Raw genomic sequence first — 17,611 nt, forward strand, 5'->3', positions numbered from 1 at the left:
AGTCCAGGGGATAATTTGCATATTAGCCTTTTATTATATAGGGTTACTTCATTGTTGATTTTTTTATTCATGGAGCGCTGCTAAAATTCAGTACATAAGCGTGAGCACAGTAGAAATGATTATTTGAATAACAACCAAAAAACACCCTAACATAAGGATAATCTGGGTGGCATCATTAAGTCACTAATACCATCATAAGATATATTTTTTAAGTCTAGCAAAATAGAGAAACAATATGGAGAGGGTGGGAGCTGAGTGAGTCAGTATGGGAAAGACAAATAGAAATAAATATTTCCTGGGGTTCTTTTCTCAATAGGATGCAAATTAAATGCAAAATTAATTGCTTGGAATTAAGGTAACTGAGAAGCTCAAGACCTCATGAACAGCAACTAAAACTTTTACATGCAGGGCTCACTGGAATTGGGCTTACGGCTTGCAATAGGGAGAGGGGAGAATGGATTGGCCCTCCTCTCCTCACCCACACCCCTGTTAAAATGACCTAGCAAAGAGGAAAGGAAGATGGCAGCGTAGGTAAACACCTGTACTCACAGCCTCGCACAACCACATCAAAATTACAACTAAAATACAGAACAACCATCATCCAGCACTTCCGGAAAGCTGGCTGAATGGAAGTCCCACAACTAGAGAAGCAAAGAAGGAAGCATCAGGAGGGAGGTCATTTCTGCAGGGGCTGCCCAGGAGAGGGCGGGGGGAGGCAAGGGGTCCCAGCCCCACACCAGACGCCCAGCCCAGGGTCCCAGAGCTGGGGAAAGAAGTCCCCACAACGATTGGGGCTGAGGGACACTGAGGCTGCTGGGGACCCAGCTCCTCCTCTTAAAAGGCCGGCACCACGAACTGAACTTACAAGGTCCTGCTTCCTCTGAGCTGCAGTGCAGGGAGAGGCTATGGGGGACCCAGACACATATGAGGAGGAACTGGACTGTCTGGCATCAGGGCAGGAACTCGAGGGCAGCTTTCTCCCAGACAGAGGTGCTCGCAGGGATCATTGCTCCCGTGATGGGACCTCCCTGTCAGTCGCAGGGCTGACTGGCAGCCATTTCTGTTTGCTCCATCCTGGTGATTCCCTGAGACCCCGCCCCATCCAATTTATAACCCCACCCAAGCTGTGAGCAGCAGCTGTTGCATATGAATGGCCTGTCCTTGCTCAGGTTAAAATCTCAACAAGCTGCAGCTGGGTCAGAGAGCCCCAAACCTATCAACAAAAGGCCCAAGACCCGGCACCAGCACCAGCCTGCCTTGCTTCACAGCTGGGCCTCCTCTGGGCACTTCCAGACCCGATACAAAGAGGAGGAATCTGCAGATGTCTCTGTAGCTCCTGCTGGGTGGCCCCAGGCAGTGGCTGACTTTTCTCCTCCCTGGAGACCCAAGAGCCAGTGTACCCAGTGGTCAGTGTCACAACTGATTACAACTCTACACATCCATAAGTGACACACTCCAGGGGCAGACTCAGTGAGCACCAAAGCCCCACTGAAGCAAGCCCTGCTGCATAGGGGTGTCTCCTGCACAGCAGCTCTCCCACTGTAGTCACAGCTGGTCCCCACAGCCAATTGGCCTGGAGGTCAATTCCTCCCAGTGATGCCAACAGCAATCAAGGCTCAACTACAACAGAACTGTGCACACAGCCCACAAAGGGGTGCACCAAGAGGGCCCAGCTCAGGTGACTGGGGAGGCTGAGCCACTGGGCCCTATAGGACACCTACTGCAAAAGGCCACTCTACCAACTCAAGGAGACATAGCAGGTCTACCCAATACATAGAAACAAGCACAGGGAAGCAGCCAAAATGTGGAGACAAAGAAACAGGTCACAAATGAAAGAAATGGAAGAAAGCAAACTACTTGATATAGAGTTCAAACAATGGTTATAAAGTTACTCAAGAATCTTCTAGAAACCTCCCCCAAAATGGAAAAGGACCAGTAAGAAATTAAGCATACACTTATGAAATAAAAAATAATATACAGGGATTCAACAAGAGTTCATTACCACCAAACCAGTATCAAATGTTGAGGGGTATTCTTTAAGAAGAGGAAGAAGAAAAAAAAGGAAAAAGATCAAAAATATGAACAACAAAATGGCAACAAATACATATCTATACAATTGAATCTAAAAATCAAATGAATAAGAATTCAAATGAACAGAATAAGCAGGTGAATAAAATGGACTCAGAAGCATGAAAATGGAATGGACTGACCATTCTCAGAGGGAAGGGGGGTGGAGGGGCAGGAAGAGATTAAACAAAGATCTTATATGCATATACGCATTACCTATGGACACAGACAACAGGGTGGTAAAGGGTTGGGGTGGGCGGGAACCAGGTGGAGGGGAGCTATGGGGGGGGGGGGGGGAGAGGGACATCTGTTATAATCTCAACAATAAAGATTTTTTTTAAATGACCAAGCAAGATTGATCCACGCCCCTTCTCTCCTCACCCCAGCATCCCCTGCCACTTGGTGCCTTTACTTCTGAATGTGAAAGGAGACGAGAAAGGTGGAAACGGAGGAAGAAGCAGCAATAAGGGAGGACTCAAGGGAAAACAAGGACTAAGCTACCATAACACCTGAAACACCCATTCCCAAGAGCCGCACCCTAAAAGTGGTTTTGTGTGTCATGACTCAGAGCGTCAAAAGAAGCTCCCTCAAGGAGGATGTCAGCAGTCTGAGGGCATACCTGTGCTCCTAGACAAAGTGGGACGTGCTGGAGATTTTGTGGGCAAGATTGTGTGCGACTGCAGGGCTGTTGAGATACCCGGGCGGGGCGGGGGGGGGGGGGCGGTAGCCTGGGAAAGGTGGACCCGGACTCTTCAGAGAAGACAGACTGAGACTGAGAGGCTTTGAAATAAGACACTGAATGGAACATATAGCCAAATGGATGACTGCGAAGTATGTACCAGTTGCTGATTGGCTGGAATAAGTAATTTCAACAAGATTCGGTGAGGGGGGGCCCCATGGGAGGAACCTTGGCATTCAGGTTGCATAATCTACTGTGGGGTGCCATCCATTCTTTCCAGGGTTCAGAATAGTGTGGTGAAGGCCTCGGAGGGGCAGGTATGGGGTGCAGGGGTCAGTGGGGGGGAAAAGGAGGGACCTCGGTAATACTTTAAACAATAAAGATACATTTTTAAAAATGTTTTTAATGGAATGGGTTTCAATCCCTGAAGGCCCTGCTTTCATGAGCCCGCAGACCACACTCACCTTCCCTTTGCATGCCCTTCCCCAGCTGCAGGAGTGGAAACTCTGAACAGGCTTATTCGCTTTCCCCAGCTGGTTGCCTGGGTGATTACTTCACCCTACAAAGCATTCCAACACCCAGACTCCCGGAGAGGGTGGTCCCCGGGCCCAGCAACCAGCTGTGCGCTTCCTGCTGTCCTTGACCTTGGCGGTCACTTCCAGTTCCAGTGGGAGCTCACCCACCGGGCAAGTGACTTGTTGCTTCCAGCTGAGCGTGTGGTAGCCTTGGCAACTCCAGGTGAGAAGATGTCTCCCAAGGGGTGAAGTTTGGTTCAGGGGGTGACTCATGCAACTTTCCTGAGGAGGAGACAGAAGCCAATGACTCACTTGCTACGCGTGTTCCCCATTGACATATGGCTGCGAGGTGTTGCCATCGGTGGAGCGCGGCCTGCTGAAGGAGACCAGCCTGAACGCTTCAGCAGGGTGAGCCTTCCAGCTCGTGGATCTGGGATCCAGACCAACAGCTTCCCGTGGGGATCCCCAGGGGCACAGGAAGGAGAGAGAAAGAGCCCTGCACAAGAGTCAGCCATGAAGACCGAGCTAAGCACAGATCATGCTGACAAGAGTTTTTTCCATCTTGTTCATGTCTTCCTCCTGTTCTGCTGTTTGCTCCACTCAAGAGTAGAGCCGTTCATTTCGAAGGCTGCAGGCTGCTTGTTGTTTTCTTTTGAAAATTAAATTAAATCCTGCCCCTGAAGTTGTGCAATTAGGAGGTATCCTTAGTGTATCCTTTGCTATTTCATTCCCAACCAGCCCACCCACGTGAGCCTCATGGCCTTTGTGTTTTGACATTGGCTTTGACGTTGGCTCTCGATGCCAAGCCTCATTTGCCCAGAAAAGTCATCTTCATGGCTCAGGTTGGCTGCTGGAAAAGAAGAGATCTCATAAGATAGGATTGCAGACGCTCCTGTTCCTTGTTAAGTAGAGAAATTAATGAAGACCTAATTTCAACAGAGTTCATCCCATCGGTGAGGAAACTCCTCTTCCTACTGAGGCTGCAGGGGGTGGGGTACAGGCGTAGGAGCAGACAAAGCTGAGTCTGAATCCTGGCTCTGCCACCTCAGCACTTACTAGCTTCTGAGCCTGCGCAACTTCTCCGAGTGCCAGTTTCTTCCTCTGGAAAATGAGGGTCATGACAGGACCCACCTCTGAGGGTTGTTATGAAAAGCCTGGGAACCAATGTGTGTGTGTGCTTCGTTTCCCTGGCTTTGTCCCCCTCAGCACCACCCCCCGCCCCATTCAAGCTCAGAGTAAGTTGAAGTTCCTTACCTGCAAGACAGTTAGGGAGAGAGACTGGACTGAAAGCTGAAATAATCTACAAATTTCCTGGCTTGGGTTTCTAAAAGCTTAATACTCTAGGCCAGTGGTTGGCAAAGTCATCAGTCAACAGAGCCAAATATCAACAGTACGATTGAAATTTCTTTTGAGAGCCAATTTTTTTAAACTTAAACTTCTTCTAACGCCACTTCTTCAACATAGACTCGCACAGGCCGTGGTATTTTGTGGAAGAGCCACACTCAAGGGGCCAAAGAGCCGCATATGGCTCTCGAGCCGCAGTTTGCCCACCACAGGAGATGGACCGAGGCCTCCCCAGGGAGTTAAGGGTTTGTTCTTCTAAGCAATCGCACTTGTTGATCCTGAACTATCTGGTTTAAAATGTGTTACATTCTTCCCTCCTTCTCCAACAAAGTACGTTTTCTTATTGACTTCCTCAGTATAGGCATTCATTGCTAATGAGCAATGCCCTGGGCAAATCTGTAGGGTGGTTCTCTTTGCAGGCCTTGGCCTTGGACTATTGTACTCATTTATATTTGAATCTTCTTTTTTTCACACATTTTTTTATTTTATCCCCGGATCACAAGTAGTCTCTTGTCCAATGTACCCCCCCACCTCACCCCCATCCGTGGTCAGTCAGTGTATCTCTCTATACAGCCTCCTCTTCTTTATGCTAATTTAATTTTACAAAGTTTGTGTGGGCTTAGAAAGGATTATAGCTGAGGAAACAGGTTCTGAGTGAGGAACCAAGGAAGTTAATAATGAAATTTGTAATATCTGTTTTGACTGTGTTATGGACTTTAATGGTGTTCACCCCTCCCCCCCAAAAAAAATCATATGTTGAAGCCTTAATCCCAGATGTGTACTGGACAACCAAGAGGTCCAGGCTGCCTGTCACTACCTGAGCCAATTGGGCAGAGACGGGGTGGAGTCCTATAGGAGCGTTCATTCCCTTCCCAACGGCAGCAGGGGGAGCAGCAGGTCACCCACAAACACCTGCTCTGCAGCCCCCATAAGCCAGCTGCTCATATGGGGTACAGGGTGAAGAGTACAGGGAAGTAGGCAAAGGGTGTGCCAAATGGGCAGGTCACAGGTAACGCGGGCTGGGCATTGGCAAAGGCCTGGGGTGTGCAAAGGCTGGGGTCTTCCGAGGGCTGGAGGCTCTGGCTTCTGCAACCAGGGTGCTGATGTTCCCGGGACCAGAGGCAGCTCCCGGATGGGGGGGCTGGGCCGCGTTTCCAGGTGAGAATAGGGTCTATAGGGAGGTCGTAAAACTTAAGTGAGGTCAAAGAGTGGAACCCTAATCCCAAAGGTCTGTGACCTTATAAGAGAGAAAGAGAGATCAGAGCTCCCCCCCACTGCCCACCCCCACCCCCCACCCCCACCCCCGCCTCTAAGCACTCAGGGAAGAGGTGGCCATCTGCAAGCCAGAAGGAGATGCCTCACCAGCAACCACCTTGACCTTCAACTTCAGTCTCCAAAACTGTGAGAAAATCAGTTTCTCTTGTTCAGGTCACCCAACCTGCACTCTTCTCTTTTGGCAGCCTGAGCACTCTAATCAAGACTGCCTAAGAAGTTACTTTAAGAAATTCAAATAAGTCTTATAAAAGGAAAAGTGGTGGAGACACTTCATGGTGAGACTTATGGGAAAACATATTGTAAGGTAACACTCCAGTGCCACGAATGATCATTATCTGCACACTTGCGATCCATGTAAAGCACAGCTCACTAGCACTCTGGCGATACAAACCAAAGTAGGAAAAATATGTTGGTATGAAGTCTCTTCAGTGCCAGGTTTAAATTCAGTTCTAAACACATTCTTACAATCATCACCACTAGTTTTCCCAATGTGCCATCAGAAGATGGCATCATTTGGGTTTCCATCACCAGACCTTCCTGGAGAAGCGCAGAAAATCAACTCCAAGTATTGTCCGGCAGCTTTCTTTTCTTTCTTCTTTCTTTCTTTCTTTCTTTCTTTCTTTCTTTCTTTCTTTCTTTCTTTCTTTTTCTTTCTTTCTTTCTTTCTTTCAAGAGAATACCACCAACTACTCAAAAATAGGTGTGTTAAGATGAATGATGATATTAATCATTCAGATGGGGCCCATCCTCACTTCCACAAATAAGCTTTTTGTTATTATTTAAAAAGAAAAAAGCTAGTTAACTAATCCTATTCTTTCATTTCACACACACACACACACACACAAAAATAACCATCTGAATTTTTCCTTCTGAATTCTTCTAACTACCAGCCACATGCCAAATTCAGATTCCAAATGCATTTTTAAAAGGGTTTTTACATTTTTCAAAGGTTGCAGACAATGATGATGACAACGATCAAGAAGAAGAAGGCAGAGGAGGAGAAGGAGGAAATATGCAACAGAAATCGTATGTGCTAGCAGAGCATAAGTAATTCCTATCTGGCCCTTTATAGATAAAAATTGCCTGATGGTATAATTGTGTATTTACTTTGAGGAAAGCCCTAAGAATGGTAGGATAATGCTATTTATATGAAATCACAATATAGGGCTGAGGAGGCTCTGCACACCATCATGCCTCTTATAGTGGAAACTAGAGGCCCGGCGCACAAAATTCGTACGCGGGTACGGTCCCTAGGCCTGGCCTGCAATCAGGGCCATCTTCCCCAGCGACCCACAGCCAGCCCCACCTCCCACCACCACCCACCCCCAGTTCCCCATTCGCCATCGGATGATTGGTGCCTGACGGCCGGGGGAAGGGACCGAGAGGTCGGTTGTTCCCGCCTGCTCACCGGCCCTGCCCCCGCCGCAGGTGGCCATCAGGCGATCAGAGCCTGCTGGCCGGGGACAGGGACCAAGAGGTGGTCATTGCACCTCACAGTGACTGGTCCAGCGGTCATTCTGGTCATTCTGCCATTAGGGTCAATTTGCATATTACCCTTTTATTATATAGGATACCAGACAATCTCCACTAACACAGTCTATGGAAAAGTAAAAATATCAGGGGAAAGTGCTGTGGTTAATCACTGATATATCCCTTCCAATGCAGACAATAGGTTGATGGTTCCAACCACAGGGTCAGAAAGGGATAGTGGGTAGAGAGGTACAAAGATCCATCAGACAAAGGGATCAATTAGTTGGAATTGATGGCAAATCAAAGAAAGTTGAAGAGGAACATTTTTACATAAGGCATTGCTAGAAGGCACACATCTTACTAAATAGATCATAGATGTTAAAATTTGCCATTTAATTTGTCTGAGAAAACAACAGAAGCTAAAGACATTCACGTGATTCTTGGAAGGCACTTCTGAAAAGGAAAATCTGTCTTTTCATCAAGGGTAAGCGTGCCGAGGAACTCTTATTTATATTACAGGGCTTGAACTGCAAGAGGAAGTTTTTAAAAATAAAAACTGCCTTTGCTGTGAGCAGCCACCCCATGCAGACAGTAACGAATAAAAGAGCATTCCTTTTCATTCAGTTTTGATTGAAGCAGATTGAGGTAAGGGCAGTGTGTTGTTTTTGTTCAAAAATCAAATGCACCAAATGAGCGAAAAACATACAGGTAATTAACATTAGCAAATAAAGATATGAGAAAATGCTTATCACCCCAAATAAAGAAATGCAATTTAAAGTCATCTTAGTTCCTAAACATAAAAATTAGTAATCTTGAGAAGTCCTTTTATGCTATTAAATTAACAAAAAAAAAATGTTTAATAGCAATAAAAATGTGTGTGCTAGCAAAGTTAAAGTAAAACTGGTGCCGACCCACTGCTCTAGAGTGGGGTGGGGGTGAAGGGCATGCCCACTGGACAGTGGAAGAAATCTGGCCCCTCATATTGAGTCAGAAGATGTCCCTTCCCTTTGGCATAGATGCTCATTTGAGGGGAATTAATCTTAAGGAAACAATTTGAGAGAAGAAAAAAGAAAAAAAAATGCTTGAATCAAAAAGGTTTTCCCTGCTGCCATATATATAATTAGAAACAACCAAATGTTCCAAAATGAGAAACATGAGTAAATAAATTATAGTATATCCACTTGGGAGACTATTATATAGTCATTGAAATCCTAATATTAAAGACCATGTAGTGACTGGAAAAATAGTTTAGGATGTTTTCAAGTCAGAAAACAGAATATAAAACCGTATGTACAGTATATTTATAACTATTAAATATGTATTCACTAAAGGCCCAGTGCACGACATTCGTGCACTGGGGGGAGGGGAGGGGGTCCCTCAGCCCGGCTTGTGCTATCTCACAGTCCGGAACCCCTCGGGGGATATCCGCCTGCTGGCTTAAGCACAATCCCCCTGGGGGGCTCACAGCTGCGCTCGCCAGCCATGAGCACGGCTTCTGTCTGAGTGGCGCTCCCCCTGTGGGAGCGCACTGACCATCAGGGGGCAGCTCCTGCATTGAGCGTCTGCCCCCTGGTGGTCAGTGTGCATGACAGCAACCAGTCATTCCACCATTCGGTCGATTTGCATATTAGGCTTTTATTATATAGGATTGGACTAAAACTTAAAAATTTGCATGTCCAAACAAAACAGTGTATGAGGGTATAAGGTTGCAAGATTATGGCTATTTTTTTCGCTTCAATTTTCTTTAATGTTGATATATTAACTTTTCCTTGTTAAAGCAAAAGCTTGTTGAGCTTCCTACATGTACATATGATCATTCCACTGAATGAATCTAGACCCACTGGAATTTAACACATCTCATCTTAGACTTTTTTGAAACTAGGCTTTCTGGCAATTAGTGATGAGAAACCTAAAAGTGTCCACTGACAGGAAAGAGTTTACAATCTGTTTTATGAGCCAATGAAAGCCTTGAATTCAGAATCTTGCTTCCTTTGATGCACTTTCTCCTTTTCCACTCTATAGCTAGACCTTTATTTCTGCTAAGAGTCTTGCTGAGCTAGTATTTGAGAGTTGCCAAGCAAGCAATTAAGTCAGCTTTGTTTCAAACGGCCATCTAGTAGTCTATCTCATGCTTTGTAATGGGACGTATTATCTAAAGCTCTCACTTAATATCTATAGCTCTCACTACTTTTGGGAAACGTCTGTCATGGCAGCCCCTCCAACCCCAGTAAGGACCACAGTGACAATGTAACTGGAAAAAAAGCACCCATTGGCCCCCACTTGTTCCAGGAAATGGAACCCACATACAACCCTCCGCCCCGACACTGAACAATCCTTCCTCCTTTGAAATGTTCCCAGCTTAGTAGAATGCTTGCCTATTAGAACCTTGCCAATTAGAAAGCATTTTCCTACCTTCTGCTATAAAACTAACTCTTCTGTCTAACAACTGTGAACTCCTGCTAAAACCAAAGTGACCTGTAAAAGTCTTCTCCTCCTTTGGACTTATAGTTTAGTCTTTGACACTTTATTTTGACACTTTTTCTAATCCTATATAATAAAAGGGTAATATGCAAATCAACCGAATGGTAGAACAACTGGTCGCTATAATGCGCACTGACCACCAGGGGGCAGGTGCTCAATGCAGGTGGTCAGTGCGCTCCCACAGGGGGAGCGCTACTCAGTCAGAAGCTGGCTCAAGGCTGGCGAGAGTAGTGGCAGTGGTGGGAGCCTCTCCCGCCTCCGTGGCAGCACTGAGGATGTCTGACTGACAGCTTAGGCCTGCTCCCCATCAGTCAGACATCCCCTGAGGGCTCCCGGACTGCAAGAGGGTGCAGGCTGAGCTGAGGAACCATGCCCCTGCCCCCCGCCCCCAGTGCACGAATCTCATGCACCAGGCCTCTGGTGTTCAAATAAATAAGATGATACAATTGAAAAGAAGTAAAAACCCAGTGGTTTTTAAGAATACAAAACAAATCCCATTAAAGGAAACCAAAAGACAAACTTTTAATAGTTGTTATGAAACAAAGATGGAGAAAAGATGAGACAAAATTTTAAAACTTAGGACTGTGAGGTTTCAATCACCTCTCAAAACTATTCAAATTAGAGAGGCATTTTAGTTCATCGTGGACAATTCTACCAAGACTTCCCTCTGGACTCATCTAAAATTTCAACAAAGTCATTTCATCCCTGTTTCCTTTTCCAGTTGCGGTCCCTCTGTCTTACAGTGGCAGAGAATGACCTTGAGGAGCATACCTCCAGGCTCTTCTCTCTGCCCCACCCCCATACATGTCTCTGAAACTGTGAGAATTCCATCTCAAAGAAAGCCTGTGAAAATTGCTTTCTTCTGTAATAAGTAACTAGCAAAGATTTAGTGCTAGCCTTTGCTTGGGTTCAACTGATTGCCTTAAAAGATGTCCAAGTCAGCCCTGACCTGTTTGGCTCAGTGGATAGAGCGTCGGCCTGCGGACTCAAGGGTCCCAGGTTCGATTCCAGTCAAGGTCATGTACCTTGGTTGCGGGCACATACCCAGTGGGGAGTGTGCAGGAGGCAGCTGATCGATGTTTCTAACTCTCTATCCCTCTCCCTTCCTCTCTGTAAAAAAAAAAATCAATAAAATATATTTTAAAAAGAAAAGATGTCCAAGTCCTAACAACCCTCAGTACCTGTGAACATGACCTTATTTGAAATGAAGCTCTTTGCAGATGTAATGAAGATGAAATCAGATGGGATTAGGGTGAGTTCCAAATCCAAGGAACAGAGTCCTTAAAAGGAGAGAGGGATTTGGAGAGGTAAAGACAGACAGGGAAGGTCATGTGATTATGAAGGCAGCCATTTGAGTGATGCGGCTGCAAGCCAAAGGGTACCAAGAAGAAACAACCAATGGAAGCCAGGAAAAAAGCAGAAACAGCATTTCCTGGGGAAGATTCAGAGGGAGAATGGCCCTGCGGACTATTTGATTTCAGATTTCTAGCCCCCAGAACCATGAGAGAATATGTTTCTGTTGTCCAAGCCACCAAATTTGCGGCGCATATTTTGTTACAGCAGCTCTGCGAAACAAATACAACCTCTTCGGCTCTTTGCGCTCAAAGTTGTGTTGCTCTGCTGGTGGAAGTGAAGGAATCAGTCTTGATTGTTGTTGGCCTCTTTGTGCATGGGATCAACCTTCAGGCTGGCTCACAGTGAGGATCCACCCCGACCCCAGGGCACAAGCTGCTTTGTAGATGCTGACCACCCACAACAGAATTTGCCTCAGCAGAGTCTCGAGCCTGCTTCCATCTCCCTTTGGATGTGATGCTTATGAATCTAATTGGGTCCTGGTCTGATGTTGTTTGAAGATGGCCAGTGGGTGTATCGGTTCTGGGGCCTCTTGAGAAGGTCTCTGGTGCAGGTCAACGCCAGACGCTGCCTGTGAATGGCCCTGGGTAACCTGTTTGGAGCTACAAAGCAATTTACAGTCTGTGGCTGCCTCTGGTAGTGGAAGAACCATGCTGCATACGAAGGCCAGATGGAGGGGAAGGTCAGCTAAAGGTCCAAGGCACCCCGAAATCCAAATCCACCTGCCCCCATCTGCCCCCACCTGCGGGCTGTTTGCCCCTGCCTTCCCCCACCTTCCTCCACCTGCCCCCACCTTCCCCCACCTTCCCCCTCCTGCCCCCGTCTGCCCCCACCTGCAGGCTGTCTGCCCCCGCCTGCCCCCACCTTCCCTTACCTTCCACCACCTGCCCCCACCTGCCCCCGCCTCTGCTGGCTGTCACTGAAAGAGCCTCTGGCAGGACTCGAATTGCACGAGGTAGATTCTCAGTGAGTCACCAGGTAGAGGCGAGTGGTGTTCACCAGATTGACACAGGTTCAAACTCAGTGCCAGCGCTGGGTCTGAGGCCACTCAGCAAATGTCCCAGGACACACCTGTCTAGCTGCCACCCGCTGGGTGCTCACACACCTTTGTGGTGGGGTCTACCCTCCCTCTGCTAGACCCAGGGTAAGTGGCTGTAAACAAGATTTTGTGCACCAGCCCTTTAAGAGATGTCCAGCTCTAAGTCAAGGGAGCTGAGCAATCCTACAATGTAAGCTTTCTAAACATGTCTCAACTCATTTTTAATTTTTCTGACATACAAAAAATTGTGTGTAATTAATGTATACAGCTTCATGAATCTGGAGATAAATATGCCCATGAAACCATTGACACAATCTATGCCGTAAACTTATCCATCACTTCCAAAAGTTTTTCCTCAAAAAACTAAAAATAAAATTACCATATGACCCAGCCATCCCACTTCCTGGTATATAACCAAAGGACTTGAAATCAGGATCATCAAAGAGATGAATGTCTTAACTCTGAACTTATTTATCTTCCTTTTTAAAATCTAGTGAGAGACCATTCTACCTCACTGCATGATTTCCTCTCACCTCCAGCTCCTAACTCATCCTTCACTATCACTCTTTCAAGTTTTCTTCCCTACCCCCTCCACTTAGCTCAAACATACCTGCTCGTTCACTCAGCAGACACTGATGGAAAGCTTGCTATGTGCCAGTCAATGAATTCTGAGCTGCAGGTGGGGAAAAAAAGCAAAGCTAAATAAGGCCTGAACCCTCACCCAGTTCCGGCTTCTGATGGCATCTGATTGTTGGAATAAAACCCCTAAAATTTGTAACTGAATAGACAGAGCCCCTTACTTACACTCAATCTTGGATCAACTCACATAACCTCTTGAAACCTCAGTTTTCTTAATCTGTAAAATGGGAATACTAATTTCCCCCAATAATATCTATCCCAAATCCTATATAATAAAAGCCCAATATGCTAAGTGTCCAACCGTTAGGTTGGGACACCAGGGGCAGACACTCCCACCAGTAGGTACCTTCCTGTTGGGGTCCGGTTGATTGGACTGGGCAAGACGGGCCGGACACACCCTGGAGCCCTCCTCTAATTAATTTCCTTTCAATGTGCACGAATTCGTGCACCCGGCTTCTAGTGTTTTTATAAAGATTAAACAATGTATGTAAAGCACTTATCACAGTGTCTGGTACATGAAAAGTACCCAGAAAATGAATTTTGCTCATTGTGGGGACTTTGAGAAAAGGGAGGGAAATGAATTCTGTGTTCCCTTTTAAATAGTTGCAGTGAAACAACTACAACACAATGGGAAGATTAACCAAAGACTTGGATGATCCAGGTTTGCATTTAACTCCAGGGCTTACCAGCATCCTTGGACGTATAAACCATTTTCCTCATTGTAGTCCATTTTCATTGGTGGTTTACAGGCTTCCCCATATCTGATTTCCTTTCACATCTGGGAGGGATTTTGGGTTCCATTGTGTGAACCTTGGAGGAAGCAACCACAAAAGCCACAAAGCCCAGTCTTGGCAGTTAGGGCATAGTCACATGACCAGCCTCAGCCAACCAGAGATCCCTGCTAGAACTGAACCAGTAAATTGGGGACTCTGGTATAGTGGAGGCTACCATATGGTGCGAGCAGTGACAGCAGCATCCAGTGCCCCTGGCAGTGATGCCAACAGAGATACAGCGGGGTTCATGATCTAAAAAATGCCCAGGGTGCACTCTTATGAAAATGAGGAAAATAATCTATTTCACAGGGTTTGGGGGGCAAATTAAATGTTTAAAAAAACTGATCACAGGACCTGGGACAAAAGAGATGCTTCATAAATGTGTCTTGAGTTTTGGAGGCCTTCCTCAGTTTCTCAAAAAAGGCTGAGAGTTCAGTGTTGGCTCCATCTAAATATAGACTTCCCAAGGACTATTATTTCCACCTCCCATCCCAGGTATGTATTTCTCACTTTATGTATTTCTTTTTGCTCTTCCCTGTAAGTTCAAAGTACACTTAGCTCAGATATGCAGAAGAATTCAGTTCATTATCTGGTATTTGTAACATTTTGTCTCGATCTCTGATGAAAAAGTAACTGCTTTATCTGGTGCTTTCTGAAAGGCATGATCGGTCGGGTTTGGAAGTAGCTTCTTGCCTCTTGTTTAAGATCTAGGCAAAGGAGATAAAACTCGCAGTCAGAGAAATCATCTCAGCAGCCACAATGACACAGACAGCTAAGTGCTAGATGTGATCTATGTCAGCAAATCTTATCACACAAAAAGAATCCTGTGACAATGCTCTGTGCACATGGGCATTCACTAGAGTCCCCACCCCCCGCCGCTCGACACTCAACGCCCCGCCCACCACTGCCACTGCCGCTCACCACTCACCATCCTGCCCACCACCACTCACAGGCTGGGGGTGGGGGGAGGGGACCGAGAGATAGTCAATGCACCTCATGGCGACTGGTTGAGCAGTCGTTCTGATCATTATGTTTATGGTCCCTGGCCTTTTATTATATAGGACTAGTGCCCGGTGCACGAAATTCATGCATGGGGGGTAAGGGGGGGGGGACGGGGTGTCCCTCAGCCTGGCCTGCACCTTTTCCAATCTGGGACCCCTCTCACAATTCAGAAACACTGGCTCCTAAGTGCTCACCTGCCTGCCTGATGCCCCTAACTGCTCTCCCCTCCTGGCCTAAACCCCTTAACTGCCCATGTGCTCTCCCTTCCTCTCAGTGCCTTCAGACCCCACAGAAGAGATGAGAGCTCTCTGCCGAGGCCCTGCCCCCTGCGGCAGCCTCATGTCCCGGTGGCGCAAGTCCCCGCCCCCGTCCCCACCCACCAGCTCCTATGTGTATGCAGCCTGGTCGTGACTGTGACACCGTTAGGACCAATTAGCATATTATGTCTTTATTATATAGACTAGAGGCCTGATGCACGAAAATTCGTGCAAGAGTAGTAGGCCTTCCTTACCCTGGCTGCCAGTACCAGCTTCCCTCTGGCACCTGGGACCCGGGCATCCCTCCTCCGGCCACCCGCAGGCACCTGGGACCCCGGCTGGCTTCCCCTGGGCCCCAGCTTTATCAGGAAGGATGTCTGGACATCCGGAAGGTCATTCAGCTGTCCAGTCTAATTACCATATTACCCTTTTATAATTATAGATACTATTGTTCTCCCAATCACACAGGCTCCAGTCATTGATGTTATTTCTATTCCTTTCTCCTCCTTCTCCTGTAATTCATACTTTGCATGGATATTCACACCCATCCCCTTCTTTCCATTCCCACTGCCACCACCCTAGGTGAGGCCCAAATGTTTTTTATTTCGCAATGATAACAATAGCTACCTAGTTAGTCTTTATCATTTCTACCTTTTTTCTGATTACAAATGACTGAACATTGCCTATTCAATCTGTTGCTTATTCAAACACTTATTGCAAATCTAATTGTGCATAAACACTATTCTAGGTGTTCTCTAACTTTATAGTTTTAACAGGCAGTCCTTAATTAGAGGGGGGAAATGGATTGTTTTTAAAGTTTGTTTTGTATTTAACAACTACTTTGAGAGAAGTCTACATACACACATATAACAGAACACTATAAAAACACTATCTGTGTTCAAAGAACAGGATAAATGCATTTGGTGTAAATTTTAGAAAACGAACTTTAAAAACTCCATTTCTAAGAACTGGATTTTATGCTCCCTCAGTTCACATGTTGAAATTCTAATCCCCAAGGAAATAGGGACTTTGAGAGGTGACTAGATCATGGGGATGAAGCCCTCATGAATTACATTAGTGCCCTCATTTTAGAGATTCATTTATTTAAAACACAAATAAACACACACACACACACACACACACACACACACACACACACACACACACTTTCATAGGTTAAATCCCAATGTGTTGGCCATAACTTCTGGGGAAATTACATGGCCTGCTGCTCCACAGAAGACTTAAGCCAAAGTGGTGATGTACAAATCCCATTTATTGGTCTAGCGCAGTGGTCAGCAAACTCATTAGCCAACAGAGCCAAATATCAACAGTACAACGATTGAAATTTCTTCTGAGAGCCACATTTTTTTAACTTAAACTTCTTCTAACACCACTTCTTCAACATAGACTCGCCCAGGCCATGGTATTTTGTGGAAGAGCCACACTCAAGGGGCCAAAGAGCCGCATGTGGCTCGCGAGCCGCAGTTTACCGACCACGGGTCTAGTGAGTTGGGCAAGAACAGGCAGAGGGCCCCAGGCTGGTCAGTGCACTCAAGACCCCCAGCCTTCCAGCCAAAATTCCCCCAGAGAATCAGAGTCCCTCTCTCTAAAGTGACTGAAGAGCTCTGAGTGCCTGACAGCATCATGGGAAGCAAAAGTCAGAAAGAGGGCAAGAACCGGTCTGAGCCACGTCCAAGCAGGGCCTTGTGTGAAGCAAAGGTTCCGCACAGCGAGGAAAGAACTGAGAGAGAAACAGAGGCTTGTTCCTAGAACTTGATGTCTTTCCGCTATTTCCGGTCCATGGCTATCCAAACAATAAATTCCCCCTCTCCTGACGGAACTTGAAGAAGTGAGTTGAAAAGTCAAACTGGCACAACATTTAAACAAGCTTACAGACAAAGCTCGCATAAGCTTAAATCGTCAATACTGACGTTGCTCTAAATTCTTTCCCAATTTTTATTAATGCAAAAAAATATATATTTTTACTTACTTGTAATATATATATATATATATATATCTCCAGTTCTTTATCCTTTTTTCACTTAACATTATTTTGTATACATATTTCCAAGTAGCATCATTTTCTCCACCTATAGATCATGTTCATGTGTGCATATGTCTAGTTTGAAATGTTTGGATATTTTCTATGATTAATGTTATGAATAAACAGTGCTATAAATAACTTTTCTCTTTTAAAATTTTCACTGGGTACAACCAGTGTTGCTCAGTGGTTGAGCATCAACCCAGGAACCCAGAGGTCGCTGGTTAGATTCCTGGTCAGGGCACATGGTCACTCCAGGACCCAGGCTACTTCCATCTTGGATCTCCACCTCCTCCTGGGCCCCCACATTCATCCCACAGATAGGAACTGAGCATGGGAATCATACAGGGGAAGGGTTTGTTGACCAGCCCTAGAAGTGGCACCCTTTCTGCCATTCACCTGGCATTGCCTAGAACTTGGGCCACCTCTCACTACAAAGGATCTTGGGAAATGCACTCTAGCTGTGAGCTCAAGAAGAGGAAATGGGTTTGACAATCAAGCCAGTCTCTCTACCTCAGAGATACACAATAATTTTGTTACTCCAAACATTAATCACATCATCTAGATTTTAACCTAATTAACCTCAGTAGCCCAGAAAGACAACTATAGCCCTAACCGGTTTGGCTCAGTGGATAGAGCGTCGGCCTGTGGACTGAAGGGTCCCAGGTTTGATTCC

Source organism: Cnephaeus nilssonii (assembly GCF_951640355.1).
Source record: "Cnephaeus nilssonii genome assembly, chromosome: X".
Lineage (NCBI taxonomy): Eukaryota > Metazoa > Chordata > Mammalia > Chiroptera > Vespertilionidae > Cnephaeus > Cnephaeus nilssonii.